Genomic DNA, 14,807 nt, shown 5'->3' with positions numbered 1-14,807 from the left:
ATCCTGGGATCGAGCCCCGCATCAGGCTCTCTGCTCAGCGGGGAGCCTGCTTCTCCTTCTCCCTCTGCCTGCCACTCTGCCTACTTGTGATTCCTCTCTCTCTGTCAAATAAATAAATAAATAAAATCTTAAAAAAAAAATTCTATCTTAAAACAAGCCTCCTCTAACCCACATCCCTCCCCCAGCTCCCATCATGTTCCTCTGTTCTCATTTACAGCTCCTTAAGTTATGTAGACACATCTGTCTAATTCCTCTTCTTTCTCACATACCCACTGTAGGTTTTCCTACTCACCCCTCCACCAAAACAGCTCTCATCAGTGGCAGCTCCCTGTTGCCAGATCCAGCCATCAGTTATCAGTCCTGATATTACTAATTGATCTGAATAATTTTACAAAGCTAATTAGTCTTTGCTTCTTAAATATCTTCTTCACTTGGCTTTCAAAACTCTACTCACTCTTGACTCTCTTCTTGTTTAACTGGCCTTGCTTTCTGTGTTTCCCCAACCTCTAAACAATGGAACTCTCAGGACTCATTTTCTTCTCTTCTTTCTCCATACGTATTCCCTAAGTGATCCCACACAATTTCTTGGCATTGTTACCATCAACACACCAATAACTCTCCAAATTTGCACTTAACTGTCCATTTCCCACCCACTCCCCTTTTTTTTTCTGCCGGAAGTGAAAATCTCCTCTCAAAACAATCCATCACACCAGATATCTAATAAGTTTCTTCTGGAAGATAGTCCTCTTGTACTGGTCTTTTTGTTCTGGCCATATTTTTCCCTAATCCACTGCATATTTTCACTCCAAGATCTCCTTTCATCTCTCTTCTGTCTTGGATTTCTTGTTTCATGGACCACAAAGATTTCACTTTCATGTTTTATCTTCCTACTTGCATAGAGCATAGTCCCCAGCTGCACTTGTAGAAGGGAGGTAAAATGTTTGAGATCTTTGCATGCCTGAATATACCTCCATTCTGACCTCACCTGGTTTGAATATTTGACTTAGCATTGATTTTAGTTTAAAAAGTATGTTCATCAGGGCACCTGGGTGGCTCAGCTGGTTAAGCGTGTGACTTCAGCTCAGGTCATGAACCCAGGGTCCTGGGATTGAGTCCCGCGTCAGGCTCCTTGCTCTGTGGAGAATCTGTTTTTCCCTCTGCCTCTCCCCCCACTGGTTCTCTCAATCTCTCTCTCTCTCTCTCTCTTCTCTCTCACTCTCGCTCTCAAATAAATAAATAAAATCTTTTAAAAAATTTTTAAAAAGTATGTTCATCAGAATGTTTTAAAAATTGCTTATTCTTAAAGTTTCCAGTGTAGCTATTTTCCTTTGTATATGACCTGGGGGGTGGGGGGCGGGTTAGTGGTTTTTTTTTTTTTTTTTTTCCTCTTTAGAAGTCTTAAAATTTCTCCTTGAGCCCAGTTCTAAAATTTTATGATGATATGTCCTGGTGTGGATCTTCATTCTGCCATTACTCTGGGCACTAGGTGGGCTCTGCCAATCTGAGGACATGTGTCTTCTGGTTCTGAAGAATGCTCTTTAACTATAATAATTAATTTCCTCCTCCTTCATTTTCTTTCCTTCTATTTCTGGTACTATTATTCAGGTGTTGGGGCTTCTAGATTGGCCTCTCACTTTATCTTTTATATTTTTCATCTTTTTAACTATTTTCTACTTTCTTAGTGATTCTTCTTCATTTTCCAAACCTTCTATTTGACTTTTCATTTGTCATATTATTAATTTCCAAGTGTTCTTTTTTGGTCTCCAAATATTGTTTTTAAAGGAATTCTGATTCTGCTTCATTGCTGCAATATCTTATATAGTTTTTGTTTTTATTTTTTTAAACATTTCTTCACCAATATTGCCTCTATCTTCTTTAATCCTTTTCTAGTTCTTGTTAGTTATTTGGGGGAGGAGAGAATTTCTGTTTTTCATGTTGGAAACTTTCCTCTGCTGGTGGTCATTGGCTCTCCAATCATATTCAAGAGTAGTGTAGTGAAAAGCTGATTAGAGCTTTTGAATAAATTAGTGAGTCTGTAGGTGATTTGACCAGGCTGTTTTACTCTGGGACACACCACTGTCAGTATCTTTAGATCTTTACTCTCGGCAAGTCAGAACTCCTAGGGAAGAATTCCAATTTCTGCTTTAAAGATGTAAATATGGCTGATTTAAGCAAAGAAGGAAAGGGGCCACTCTTGTTTCAGAATGTGAATTTCTTCCCACTTCCAGTATTGTATCTTTTCCTGCCATTGGGCCTTGTGTCCCCTAGTCCAGCAACCTTTTGGTTTACCTTCTTCAGACGGTCAAACCTCCAGTCTTCTTCCGCGGTGAGGAAAGGGCCTTCTCCCAGTTACTAATAAGGAATGGATTATAAAGATCTATGAGCTCCCTTAGACTTTCAACACTCTCACCTTTTGGGCCCCCAAGTTTCCTTCTTTTTTCAGTATCTGGTGCTACCAATTCCTGAGCCTGTGATATCAAAATATTGTTGCTATGTCCTTCTCTCCTTATTTCTTTGTCCTTGTGAGGTTTCTACATTTTTTATCCTTAAAATGTTATTTAGTGAGATTTAGAGAGGTAGTAGAAGTAAACATGTGCTTTCATTCTGTTGTCTTATTGCTTATCAATTTTTTAATGATCCCTCGTATAGATCTTTGTAATTTTGATATAGAAAAATGTTTTTAATATTTTCTTCTGTGAATTTTTGTCTTATTTAAGAAACACTACCCATCTCAGGTGTATAAAGATTTTTGTTTGTTTTCTTTAAATAGTTAAAGTATTTTCACAGGTAGATTTTCTAATCCTCTGGAATTACTATTTAAATAGGGTGTATTTAAAAATATTTTTTTCCGTATGAGAATGTAGTTGTCCCAATACCAACAACTGAATGATTCCCCTTTCTTTCACTGATTTTTAACACTACCTCTATTATATTCAAAGTTTTCCCACATATGATTGGCTCTGTTTCTGACCTTTCTGAACACTTACTTTGATCTGTTTGTTTCTACATCACTATCACACTGTTTTATTTACTATAGTCATGCAATGAATTTGATATCTGGCAGAGCAAAGCTTATTCTTTGCTTTGATTTTAGAATCAGATGTCAAAAAAGTGCCATATGATTTTTCTGGAGTGATAGTGATTTGAATTAGTAAATCAATTTGTGGAAAACTCATATCTTTATAATATCAAGTTTTTGTATCTATAAAGAATAACTGCCCCCCATTTATTTAGGTTTCCTTATTTCCTTCAATATATTAGATTGAACCATACGAAGTTGCCATACTTGATGATTTTCGATCTACCAAAAGGGAATTTCATATAGTTTGATCTAATAGTTTAAAAATATTCCAGAAGGCTCTTATACTACTTGAGATAGATCCTTTTGTGTTACTTTTTCCACCTTGCTATTGGGAATAGGGTTTTTCTTATTATGTATTCTAATTATTTACTAGGAGAGCTACTGATTTTTTTTTAATTGATCTTATAGCAAGCAACATGAACTATCTTGTTAGTTTTAATAACTGGCTCAGAGATGGAGAGCTTTCTTACTTTATTCTTTATTTTCTGGAAGAGTTTTATAAAAGAGGAATAATCATTGCAGGCTTAATAAAATTCACCCATAAAATCATCTGATATGAGTGTAATTTTATAGAAGAGGTTCTAAAAATCAGAGTTTTTTTTTACTTGAATAAATAGATTTTCTATTTCTTGAATGAATTTTTAAGAATTCATATTTTTCTAAATGTTTTACATTTTATTAAAGTTTACAAAATCATTGCCATTAATTTGTTTATAATAGTCATAATTTTAAGCCTATTGTATTGTAGTTCTGTTACTTCATTGCTCTAAATTATTTAACTTCTCTCTACTTTTCTTAATCAGTCTTGACAAAACTCTATTCTATATGTCTTTTCAAAGAACTGGCTTTTATTATGTTGTACTTGATTTTCTTTTTTTTTTTTTAATTAAATGCATTTCTGCTTTTAATTTTCTAATTCTTTTATTTTACTTTATTTGGGTTTAATTCTTAATTACCTCTAATTCCTTGAGTTGAACATATAGATGATTTCTTTTCAAGCTTTCTCTTTTTAAAATAAATACATGTACATATAAAAATTCTCATTTATCTGCATCCCATGAATCATTAATATGCATTTTTGTTGTTCACTTCTAAATATTTCATATTTAATCGATGAATTGATTACTAGAGTTCTGAGCCCTCTCTTTAAAGCTGGTATCTAATTTTATTGTATTTTTTTTTTTAAGATTTTATTTATCCTCTTGGTGGGTGGAGGGAGAAGCAGATTCCCCGCTGAACGGGGAGTCTGACCTGGGACTTGATCTCAAGACCCTGAGATTATGACCTGAGCTGAAGGCAGACACTTAACTGACAGAGCCACCCAGACACCCCTGATTTTATTGTATTGTTATCCTTTTTCCCTACTAATGCAATCTGCTTTGAGTTCTACTTGGACAAGTATTAACTTCATTACACCAGTTTTCTTTTGTTAGTCTTTCCCTGCTATTATCTTTTTCATCCTTTAATTTTCTTTCTTTTTTTTTTTTTTAAGATTTTATTTATTTGAGAGAGAGAGACACAGCGAGAGAGGGAACACAAGCAGGGGGAGTGGGAGAGGGAGAAGCAGGCTACCCGCGGAGCAGGGAGCCCGATGCAGGGCTCGATCCCAGGACCCCGAAATCATGACCTGAGCTGAAGGCAGATGCTTAACGACTGAGCCACCCAGGCGTCCCTTCATCCTTTGATTTTCAACCTTTTCTTTGGTATCATTGTGCTTCATAAAGCTAGAGTTTGTTCATTCATCAATTTGAGTCTTTTAAGAGGTGAGTTTAACTCTTTTGTATTAGTTTTAGTTACTGAAATGTTTAGACTCATTTTATCATTTTACCTTCACTTTCATAGTGACCATGAGTTCTATTTGCTTTTCCTGATTTCCTCCAGTCATTGAATTGTTACAATCAAGTAACATACCTTTTTTTCAATTATGGATAATTTTCAGACTTTATCTCTTCAAAAGCTTCCTTTTTGCATATTCATCTTTACCTATTTCTAGGTTTCTTATTAATTATGCTAGATCTTGCAATCTATCCACCATCTCTCTTAATTTATCATCAATATTTTCTATCACTTAACTCCTCTCTGTTGTGTTCTTTTGTTCTGTATTAGTGGGTTGATTTTCTCTTCAACTGTATTAAATCCACTGTTCATTATGTATCTTCTCTTTTTAAAAATTTTATTGAAATTTTCAAGATTTCCAATGTCGTTTTTGTTTATACCTGCATGCTTGTGCTAATAATCTTTCTTTTTCATTGGAAGGATGCTAGTAGCTTAGAAAAAAAATCTCTACACACAGTCTCAGCATACAGATTTTATAATCCTTTTTAACTTTATTATTTCTATCTCCTTGGGTATGATTTCTTCCATTTGTTACATCAACTGACTACGTCTCTTAATGATGCATTTCCTCATGTGTTTATCACTTTTGTCTGAGATCTCTTACAGAGCAAGTTACAGAGGAGTTTTTCCTCTCATGCAAACTCCTCATTTCATGTGGTTTTTTTCAGTTGCCTCAGGAAGGCCCTCCAGGTTGAACAAACAAATCTTTAGCTTGAGGTTTGTATGCTTTTTCTACATGTGCAAAACTAGTTTGGATGTCATGCCCACATACCATCTTGGCTAAGGTGTTCTTATGGCTGTTTTTCTTTTCTTTCAAGATCACAGGAAAGTGGCATATTGTTGCCATGTCCTAGGGCTTCAGATAAAATTAATTCAGGCCATTTCACTATTAGTAGAGCTATCTGGCACCCAGCTCCATTCTGCTCTTTGGCCATAAAAAGGTTATGGCCATCAACCATTTTGGTGTGAACCTTTTAGCTTTCAAATCCATTTTCTGCATCTATTCACTCTTCTCTGTGGGGTCCCATCTTTAATCTCCACCATGCCCTCTTTAGTGTTCCTCGAACACGGAAATTCCTCTACTGTTCCTTTTAAACAGAGCTATTTATTTTAAATATTTTAATATATTTCATATTTAATTTGGATATTAATAAAATATTAAGTATATTTTAATATTTTAAAAATACATTTCATTCAAATTTCTGTTCTTTGAGAGCAAAAAAGGGATGATTTTGTAGTTGCTCATTCAGCCATATTAATTGATGTCCAAATCCACTTAACAAATATCTTTCCTTTAAGAGTATTATAGGTACCAAATTGTTCCTGTTTACAATGATAAGAAAAAAGAAGCCAATAAAGCAACTTTGGAATAAGAACCAAGTTCCCACAAAACAAAAGTAAAAACAAACAAAAAGAAAGATCTGAAGAATCACTATTATACTTCTGTTTTTATGAAATTTTGAAATATCATAAGACCATATGCGTCACATAAAAATAAGAATAGCGATTTCTTTTTTTCCCACTTGGACATTATTAAATATAGATTTGTGTTTTTTCATGAATATTTTCATATATCTTTCTTTATAGTATACTGTCAAAGTAATTAAAGCAATGGATATAATTCTAATATTTTGAAATTATTCTTCACTTAATAATAACTGGATATAGATCTATAGTTATTTGGCTGATTAATTATTTGATTAATTTTTCTTAAGAATATTTTCCCTCTGCTCTAAAACTTCACATACATGTACCCAGGGAAGTTTTACTTGGAACATTACAACTCCTTCCTGCAATAAAGGTTTTGTTACAGAATGTGTTTAGTGTACACACATACAATTCTCCGGTGAACTTTTTTGAACTTTACAGTGGATGATAGTGCATAAGATAACTCTGATCTTAATGAAGAATAGGATGAAAAATCTTAATTTTCTTTCTTTATGACTTGCTTACCTAAAAAATAAAAAATAAGATCTCCTCGCTCCCTTAAAATCTAGGTATTATAGTTTAGATATATTTATAATTTAGTTTCATAGTTTAAATTTTAAGCACATAGCAGAATAAAAATCTTATGACTCAAAAAGGATTTATAGAGTAATCCTTATTTGTTTTACTGAATATTACCTATTTCTATTTATGAGTTCCCAGATACAAAATGAGATTCTAAAAATGGTTTGAGGCCTTTCATTTATTATCTTTTTAGTCTGTAGACTCTGAAGTAATAACCTGTCTTTCATTTCTGGTATCGATGATTAGTGTTCTCTCTCTTTTCTCTTGATTGGTCCAGCTAAGTGTTTGTTGAAATTAATCGTTTCAAAGAACTATTATCTGACTTTGTTAATTTTCTCTGTTGCTTATTTTTACTATTTTTTTTTAAGTTTTGTCCTTATCTTTATTATTTCCTCCTTTTGGTTTACTTTTGGTTTAATTTATCCTTCTCTAACTTCTTAAGGTAAAACCTTAGGTGACTGATTTTATGTTTTTCTTTTTTTAAAAATAGAGGCACTTAAAACTATTTTTCCTTCTACTCACATATTTTGATAGGTCACATTATCATTCAATTCAAAATATTTTCTAATTTCTCTTACATTTCTCCTTTGATCTATGAATGATTTAGAAGGGTTCTTTTTAATTTCCAAATATTTATAATTTCCTCTGAAATAAGATTATTCCTACTGATTTATTTTCAATTTGTTTCAGATAATATACTTTGTATGGCTTTAATTTTTTTAAACTTACTGAAATTTGTTTTATAGTCCAACATATAGTTGGTATTGAAGAATGTACTTTGAAAATAAGTTTATTTTGCAATTCTATAAATGGTGTTCTATAAATTTCAATTAGATCATGGGAATTGATACTGTTGCTAAAATCTTCTATGTCTACTGATACTCTTTTGTTTTTTTAAGATTTTATTTATTTGATAGAGAGAGACACAGTGAGAAAGGGAACACAAGCAAGGGGAGTGGGAGAGAGAGAAGCAGGCTACCTGCTGAGCAGGGAGCCTGATGTGGGGCTCGATCCCAGGACTCTGGGATCATGACCTGAGCCGAAGGCAGACGCTTAACGACTGAGCCACCCAGGCACCCCTGTCAACTGATATTCTTAAAGTCCAGAGGCTGTATTAATTGCTAAGAAAGGAGTCTTAAATATAATACTATGTGGAATTGTCTATTTTCCCTTTTATTCTGTCCACTTTTGCTTTAAGTATTGTGAAGTTCTGTTATTATGCCCATGCACATTATAATGTCTACTGATGATTTATCCCTTTTCTTATAATGAAATATCCCTTATCTCTGCTAATATTCTTTGTCTAGAAGTTTATTTCATCTGATATGAACACAGCCACTCCAGCTTTCTTATGCTTACTTCGTGCAGAGTATATTTCTTTCCATCCAACTATTTTCAACCTAGCTGTGTCTTTCTATTTAAAGTACTTCTCTTATGAGCAGCACATATTAGAGTCTTGCTTCTGTCCATTCTGATAATCTCTGTCTTTTAATTATAGTGTTTTAGATCACTAACATTTAATGTAATTATTGATATGGCTTGGATTTAGGTCTACTACTTTATTATTTGTTTTCTGTTTGTCCCTTCTCTTTTTCTTCCCTTTCTTTTGGATTATTTGAATATTTTAAAATATTTCTGCTATGAAGTAAATGTGTTCTCCTAAAATTCTTATGTTGAAGGCTTGATCCTCAATGTGACAGTATTTAGAGACAAGGCCTTTGGGAGGTAATTAGGTCATGAGAGTGGAGCTCTTATGATGGGATAAGTGCCCTTATATGAGGCACTAGAGAGATGACCTCTGTCTTGGCTGAGACAGGTGTTTATAAACTAGGAAGAGTGCTCTCACAAGACACCAAATCTGCTGGCATCTTGATCTTGGACTTCCCAGCCTCCAGAACTATAAGAAATAAATGTTTCTTGCTTAAGCCACCCCATCTATGTTATTTTTGTTTGTGACCTGAACTAAGACGATATTATACTTCATCTATTGGGGCTGTATACTTCTTTAACTTTTTTATTATTGTTTCTTTTAGTGTTTGTCTGGGGATTATAATATACATGCCAAACCATTCATACTAAGAACATGGTTCCATTTCTTACAGTATGCAGAAATCCTGCAACTACATACGGCCCTTTAATCTTCCCATCCCAGATGTCTTTTATGAGTCTACTGTAATAGGCATCATATCTACAAACACTAAAAACCCCTTAAGACAATGTTATAACTTTTTGTTTTAAACAGTCATATGTATTTTTAGAGAATTCAAGAAAAAAAGTCACATATTTAATTTCTGATGTTCTTCATTCATTTCTAAAGATCCAGATTTACTTCTGGTACCATTTTGCTTCAGCCTGAAGAATTCCTTTAGCATTTCTATTAGAGTAGGTTTGCTGTTCTTCATTAGAAGATTCCAATGGGTGATTCACAATGGAAAGCAAAAACTGATGTTAGAGATTTTTTTTTCTTCTAAAATGTATTAAATGTAAGTAAAATGCTAAACACAGTGCTATGGTTATTTTAATGTTATGTGATTGATTGCCTTTAGGAGATGATACATAATGAAGACACATGTACAATCACCTGAAACAGGAAAATTTGAAGCTCAATCCATGCACAGGTGGCATTTTTTTTTCCTAATAAGTGTCTATTTAAGATTTAATTAACAATAAATAGAACTTAAAATTCAGCTTGTCTATCTCATTAGTCTCATGTTAAGTGTTCAATAGCCACATGTGGCCAGTAGCTGCCATACTGGAAAGTGCAGACGTGGAACAGTTTCCTCATGGCAGAAAGTTGTATTAGACAGCATCACATAGAGGCTGCACCGTCAAGGGCTACAGTTCTTTAGGAACAAAGATATGGGACACCCTACTGGATAAGGAGTACCAATTAGATGAGGTATTAGCTTTCATCCTGGAATGATTCAATGCCTGAAGTGTTGATAATAAAAGCCTGTTTCATGCTCATGAGTAAAGTGTCCACCAGTGTCTATTGTCACTTTCAAAATCACCCACTGGGATTTATCAATAGCAAAGACATAAATGAGAAACTTGCTCTTAGAGGCCTGATGGGTCTGTCATGAAGCTTTTCTTCTCCTTTCTATGCTTTGCTTTTGTGCTGTTAAATCCTTTCCTCGGGCATCTTCTTTCCTGGAATCCCAAAATGGATGGCTCTGGCAATTCTCAAGGCTCTAGGCTTCTTTCTTCAAGTCAAGATGGGAAGACGGCATCCGTACCCCAGCATTCCAAGCAAAAGTCTTGAGACTCTAACAAGACTTACAGGTTTTCTTTTCTTTCCTTTTTTTCTTTCTTTCTTTTTTTTTTTTTTAAGATCTTGTTTATTTGAGATAGAGAGAGAGAGCACAAGCAGGGGGCGAGAGAGAGAGAGAAGGAGGCTCCCCACCGAGCAGAGAGCCTGATGTAGGGCTTGATCCCAGGACTCTGGGATCATGATCTGAGCTAAAAGCAAACGTTTAACCTACTGAGCCACCCAGGTACCCCAAGACTTACAGGTTTTCAAGTTCTCATTCCAAGCCCATTCCCTGTTAAAAGATGTAATTTAATGTGCAGATTGGCTTAAACTATTCAAGGTCATCTCCAGGAGCTGAGTGTGGTATCAATCTCATAACCATAACTTTGACACATGTCTATGATACATTTTCTAATGCAACTCTAATGCAAAGGTACACTGACTTCTAAGTGGTATTTTGTCAGTATATTAAAATGTGAAAGAGTTAAGAAAGTTGGGGAAACAACAGGTTACAGGTTATAGTTGGACTTACACCAGGTTACACCAAAAGGCAAGGTGCTGTAAAAGCCAAAATTATGGGCTCTGAAAATTAATGTAAGACAAACCTTAATATATCATTCATGATGCTATCAATATCCCCCGAATATGTCCCGCTTTCTCAGCTCAGCTGAGAATTAAGAAAGAATAAGCATATGTCCACACAAAGACTTTTACATAAATATTTTTAGCAACTTTACTTCTAATAGCCAGAAACTGGAAATGACCCAATTGTACAAACCATACATACTGTATATCAATAGGTGAATGGGTAACAAATTGTGGTACATATATTATATAGAATATTTACATATAATATTAACATATTATATTCTAAAATATATAATACATATTATATGGAATATTACTCAACAATGCTTTTTTAGTGAACAACTTTTATTTAGTCTTTTCCAAGCATTTAGTTTAGTTTTCATAGAAAAAAACTTTTTATTCACTCTCATATGAAATAGTGGCTTATATATTATTTAATTAAATCATGAATAACATGACCAGAAACATCACCATGAACAGATTTTGGAAGAAACGTAACTGACTTATGTTGAGCATAGAATTCAACAAGTGGAAGTGAGAATATGCAAGCAGACCAGGGAATGGCCTCCTACGTGCTCCGCACAAGGTAGGCATCAGTCAGGAGGTTTTACAGAAGAAAGAGGTTGGCTAATCTGGCCAGGTGGTTAAATGGTGGTCAGTTGAGAGAGCCTTTGCTATATTGCTAAATTGCCCTTCAGAAAGTGGTATAATACAATTTACACCTTCACAATGAGATTAAGAAAGTCCTCATTTCTTATAACCACTAAGTGTTTTTAAATCTTTAGTTATTTTAAAATAGTTAAAAAATAATATCCCACTGTTATTTCACTTTGCACTACTTAGATTCCTAGTGGTCATCTGTAGTACTTGTCAGCCATTTCCCGTACAATTGGGACACATACGTAGATTGTTCACAGCAAGGCATCTTGCTGTCTTCTGCACTTCCTGGTGGGGCTGTAGGCAGTGGCAGCCATACAAAATATAGGGGTGCGAAGAGGCCTGCAGTCTCTCTGTGACTTGGGCATTGTAAAGCTCAGTAGTCAGTCGTGTAGTTTTGTGTAACTTTCTTTCACTTTATAATGAAGTATTAGCTCTAGTACAGCTGATAAAAAAAAATCATTAATTAAACTTGGACTCTACTAATTTTTAAGTTCTGAACTAAAAGAAAAAAAAAATCAGGTCCCTCACATGTTCCAGTTTTCTTATCCTGAAGCCTGTCATTATTCTATTATTACGAGTATTTGCGGAGGAAAGGAGAAAAAATAGATTATAGTTATCTCACATTTATTCCTTATAAACCTTAATTAGAAAGGTTTCATGGTAATGTTTTCAGCTTACCTAATCCATTTCTTCCTCATAAAGCTTTTAAACTTTGCACAGTCAGGAATGGTTTTTATCTGGTGCACAAATAAAATCAAAATAAAAATGCAGATTGAGCTATCAGCTACTTAATACCAATAATCCTAGTAGTGCAGAGCAGCAGGTGAATAATGATAGACCCCAAAACTGGCCGAAAAGGAAAAACAAGCTGTATGCATTCACCAAATTTCCCAGGATTCTTGACAACAAATCAGTTCACTCTCTGAAATACTTTTTCTTTTTTCTTTTTTTTTAAGATTTTATTTATTTATTTGACAGGGAGAGAGAGAGAGAGCACAAGCAGGGGCAGCAGCAGGCAGAGGGAGAAGCAGGCCTCCCGCGGAGCAGGGAGCCCCCATGCAGGACTCGATCCCAGGACCCTGGGATCATGACCCAAGCCGGAGGCAGCCACTCAACCGACTGAGCCACCCAGGCTTCCCTCTGACATGTGTCAAAGTTATGGTTATGAGATTGATACCACACTCAGCTCCTGGAGATGACCTTGAATAGTTTAAGCCAATCTGCACATTAAATTACATCTTTTAACAGGGAATGGGCTTGGAATGAGAACTTGAAAACCTGTAAGTCTTAAAGATCTTAAAGACAGATACAACATTATCTAGTAGCATCTTGGAGGTACAACAACAGTACCATACAGTATATGGGTATTGGTGGGTGTTTTAAAATGTAGTGTATTAATAGAAAAATTGAGGTATAGTAAGGCTAACAGATCAGAAGATGCTTGCCATTGAAAACACAGTTTGTTACTCACAGTTCTCAAGAGAAGGGGGCATGCCACACCATGGTGGGCCCCACAGGGAAGCTCTGGAGTTGGTCAGGAGACAGAGAGAGGGAGGGACTGTGGATAAGAGCCTTTACTGCAGTTTCCATGAGAAGGAACAGGTGAGGCAGGGCAAGCAGTTTAAGATTGGCTAGTTTGAGTAATTTCAGCAGGTTCTGAGGTGTCCCTAGTTGCCTGGTACCTGGCCCTGGGGTGACAGGAGAAGGGAGGTACTGACCCAGTGTGAGAGCCAAGAGAGGAGATGGTTGGGGTGTGCGCTCTGGATTGGTTGGTTTGTATTTGGCAAGCATGCTTTAGGGCCAGTTGTTCATTGTCTCCAGGAACAGGCTCACCCTGGGAGGGGCAGCCCCTCCAGGGTCAGCAAAATCCCAGCTGTCTAAACATCAGAATACAGAAAATAAAAGACATAGCTAATACAGTGGGTGTTCAATATTCATAATCCCACTCATCTGTGTATCACTTTGCAATTCAGTTATCCTAAGCACAAGCTAGATTTCTACATTTCAGCGTATGCAGTATTTACTCAGCCCTCTGGGTCTCAGAGAGGCAAACAAGGAAAGCTTTCTGTTTACTTAAGCTGTATAAAAACAATAGCAGCTCTGGAAAAAAAGTTAATTCTTTACATTTTCATGATACTATACTTGCTCTAGAGAGTAGAAATTGCATAAAATAGAGCATCATTGACATGAAGGCTTGAGATACATCCAGAAAATCACAATTACACACAACAGAAAAGAGATGAGAGAATTTTCACATTATCTATCATCTGCTTCCAAGATCAAGAGCAGCTACATCTTCTCACCACCAAATTGAAACATTTCAAGAAATACACAGGAATAGTCATCTCAGGACTCACATGGCCCATGGAAGATACATGGGACTACAGAGAATCTTAACATCTAAGAGATAAACTTGACAATTCCCCTTTCACCTCAGACCAAATACATGTCACTTGGGTCACAACCTATTTCCAAGAGTGGTGTCTAAAACTCCGCCTTGTGGGGAGGGGAGCCAGGGTGGGGATGGGGTGGGGTGGCCCAAGCAAGCATACTGCCTCATTAGTAGCCGGGCCCTCAGAATGGAGTCTCAACAACATAATAAGCTCTGGTTCAGTAGCCAGGCTTCAGGAGTTTTGAAGTATGTCTTGCCGTTTCAGTCGCGCTTTTACACTACAGGAGATAAAGAAAAAAAAAAGCTGGGATTTAGAAGAGGAGTGGCACTGGGCACCTTCCCCAAAGGCTCATGGAGCTGACACGTGACCAGTGGCTTTTTGAAATCCCTGACTGACAGTATTATGAATGCCAACCAGATCCAAATGTGGCTCTGGTAACTGTGGTTACAGGGTTGGGAGAAATGAAAAAAAAGAAAATACTGTGACAAGACAAACTAGGCTGCCTTATTCAAGTGAGAAAGAGAATTATAAATTTCCTGTGATTTGCAACATCATGATGTTGGGCTGCTCCTGTGCAATCAGAAGGGGAATCTGACATACTGGGGAGGCTGGAAACACGGCTCCTCCCTTCTCTGAGTGACATGGTACAGTTTGCAAACAGGGGAAAACCTGTCTAGTAAATAGAAACTAAGACCCGCCTGATGTCCTCCTTATTTGCTAACTTCCCAACAGTAGGCAGAATGCTGCCATCTCCATCATGCGGAGGGAACAGAGGCTCATGGAGGTTAATGACAGATTCAAGGTCAACTGTGTAACAAGAAAGTCAAACAGATCTCATTTCATATCACAGATTCTTTTCACTAGACCTTAGCTGTCTTTCTGGCCATCAGTTAACCTATTACAAATACCATTTCACCAGAAAACAGGGGGTAGTATCAACTGAGTAATTTAACACCCAAAGCAAGCATATTGAGAAAATACCTTAGAA

The sequence above is a fragment of the Halichoerus grypus genome, chromosome 4 (assembly GCF_964656455.1).
Source record: "Halichoerus grypus chromosome 4, mHalGry1.hap1.1, whole genome shotgun sequence".
NCBI classification, from domain to species: domain Eukaryota; kingdom Metazoa; phylum Chordata; class Mammalia; order Carnivora; family Phocidae; genus Halichoerus; species Halichoerus grypus.
The sequence above is the reverse complement of the archived record's forward strand: the minus strand, read 5'-3'. Positions refer to the sequence as shown.